The sequence below is a fragment of the Charadrius vociferus genome, unplaced genomic scaffold, assembly GCF_000708025.1.
Source record: "Charadrius vociferus isolate BGI_N301 unplaced genomic scaffold, ASM70802v2 scaffold41, whole genome shotgun sequence".
Taxonomy (NCBI): Eukaryota; Metazoa; Chordata; class Aves; order Charadriiformes; family Charadriidae; genus Charadrius; species Charadrius vociferus.
In genome coordinates this window covers 1,484,721-1,486,901 of record NW_009647013.1, presented here as the reverse complement: position 1 = coordinate 1,486,901, position 2,181 = coordinate 1,484,721, and the positions used below count along the sequence as shown (strand labels likewise).

Sequence of the window (2,181 nt, the reverse complement as noted above, 5' to 3'; positions counted from 1 at the left end):
GCCTGCTCATCCCCGGGGGATCACCCGTACGGGTGTACCCCCACCCCCCCTACCCCCCCTCCCGGCTGCCATCACGTGGGGTGACAGCGCAGGGAATGTGTCGGTAGAAATAAAATATATATCAATAAAATAGAAATAGAAACGTCTTGCAGACGAATAAATCCCCAACCCCTCTGGGAAGGGGCTCACAGCATCCCCCGGGGATGGCCGGATCCTGCCCGGAGCTGAGCACACCGAGCTCACCGTTTCTCCTCTCCCATTCCTTTTTCCTGACCCCTACAAATAAATCCAATTAAAACCCGCCCTCCTGACGATGTATAGCAGCCGCTTCATAATTAGCTGCTATTTAGAAGCGTAATTAAAATTCCCTCCCGGCAGATGCGGTTCGGGGTCGGCTGCATGCCGGTGAGCCCCGCTCGTTGCCGTCTGGCGTCGGAGAGACACGAGGCGGGGTGGGCAGAGGGTTTGGGGGGGCTCCCAGCAGCTCCCAGTTCCCATATGGGGCTGAACGTTCTCCCCCCGTGCTGATGGGTTTCATCCCACCCCATCCCTGACCATCACCGCACCAGTTCCTGGACCGCTCTGCACCTTCTGCATCCCCACAGGGGCTCAAACAAGCCAGGAAGCATCAAGAAGTCATTTCTCCTCCGGGGTGACAGCGCAGGGAATGTGTCGGTAGAAATAAAATATATATCAATAAAATAGAAATAGAAACGTCTTGCAGACGAATAAATCCCCAACCCCTCTGGGAAGGGGCTCACAGCATCCCCCGGGGATGGCCGGATCCTGCCCGGAGCTGAGCACACCGAGCTCACCGTTTCTCCTCTCCCATTCCTTTTTCCTGACCCCTACAAATAAATCCAATTAAAACCCGCCCTCCTGACGATGTATAGCAGCCGCTTCATAATTAGCTGCTATTTAGAAGCGTAATTAAAATTCCCTCCCGGCAGATGCGGTTCGGGGTCGGCTGCATGCCGGTGAGCCCCGCTCGTTGCCGTCTGGCGTCGGAGAGACACGAGGCGGGGTGGGCAGAGGGTTTGGGGGGGCTCCCAGCAGCTCCCAGTTCCCATAGGGGGCTGAACGTTCTCCCCCCGTGCTGATGGGTTTCATCCCACCCCATCCCTGACCATCACCGCGCCGGTTCCTGGACCGCTCTGCACCTTCTGCATCCCCACAGGGGCTCAAACAAGCCAGGAAGCATCAAGAAGTCATTTCTCCTCCCCTGGGGCACCTTTCTTGAGAGGTGGTTGAGAGCTGGCTGTGTGACAGGACCCAGAGGGTTGTGGTCAGTGGCATGAAGTCTAGTTGGAGGCCTGTAACCAGTGGTGTCCCCCAGGGGTCGATACTTGGTCCAATTTTGTTTAATATACTCATCAATGACCCGGATGAGGGGACAGAGTGTATCCTCGGCAAGTTCGCTGATGACACCAAACTGGGAGGGGTGGCTGACACTCCAGAGGGCCGCGCTGCCATCCAGCGGGACCTGGCCAGGCTGGAGAGCTGGGCAGAGAGGAACCTCATGAGGTTCAACAAGAGCAAGTGCAGGGTCCTGCACCTGGGGAGGAAGAATGCTGGGCACCAGTATAGGTTAGGGGTGGACCTGCTAGGAAGTCGCTCTGAGGAGAAGGATTTGGGGGTCCTGCTAGACTAGAAATTACCCATGAGGCAGCAATGTGCCCTTGTTGCCAAAAAGGCCAATGGCATCCTGGGCTGCATAGGGAAGAGTGTGACCAGTAGGGCGAGGGAGGTCATTCTCCCCCTCTACTCGGCACTGGTGAGGCCACAACTGGAATGCTGGGTCCAGTTTTGGGCTCTCCAGTTCAAGAGGGACAGGGAACTGCTGGAGCGAGTCCAGCGAAGGGCAACCAAGATGATTGAGGGACTGGAGCATCTCCCGTATGAGGAGAGGCTGAGAGCGCTGGGACTCTTTAGCCTGGAGAGGAGAAGGCTGAGGGGAGACCTTATTATGGCATACACGTATCTAAAGGGGGGGTTGCAGGAGGATGGAGCCAGACTCTTCTCGGTGGTTCCCAGGGACAGGACGAGGGGCGATGGGCACAAGTTGGAAGAGAGGAAGTTCCGTTCCAACAGACGGAAACCCTTCTTTAGGGTTGGGGTGACAGAGCAGTGGCACAGGCTGCCCAGGGAGGGGGTGGAGTCCCCTTCTCTGGAGGTTTTCAA

At 57.0% G+C, this 2,181-nt stretch overlaps 1 protein-coding gene across 1 annotated transcript in view; it reads right to left on the bottom strand.

Annotated features, from left to right (window-relative positions):
- Window positions 1–2,181, bottom strand: part of EPHX2 (epoxide hydrolase 2, cytoplasmic) — a 50,925-nt gene that overhangs the window by 44,173 nt on the left and 4,571 nt on the right. The window lies entirely within an intron of this gene.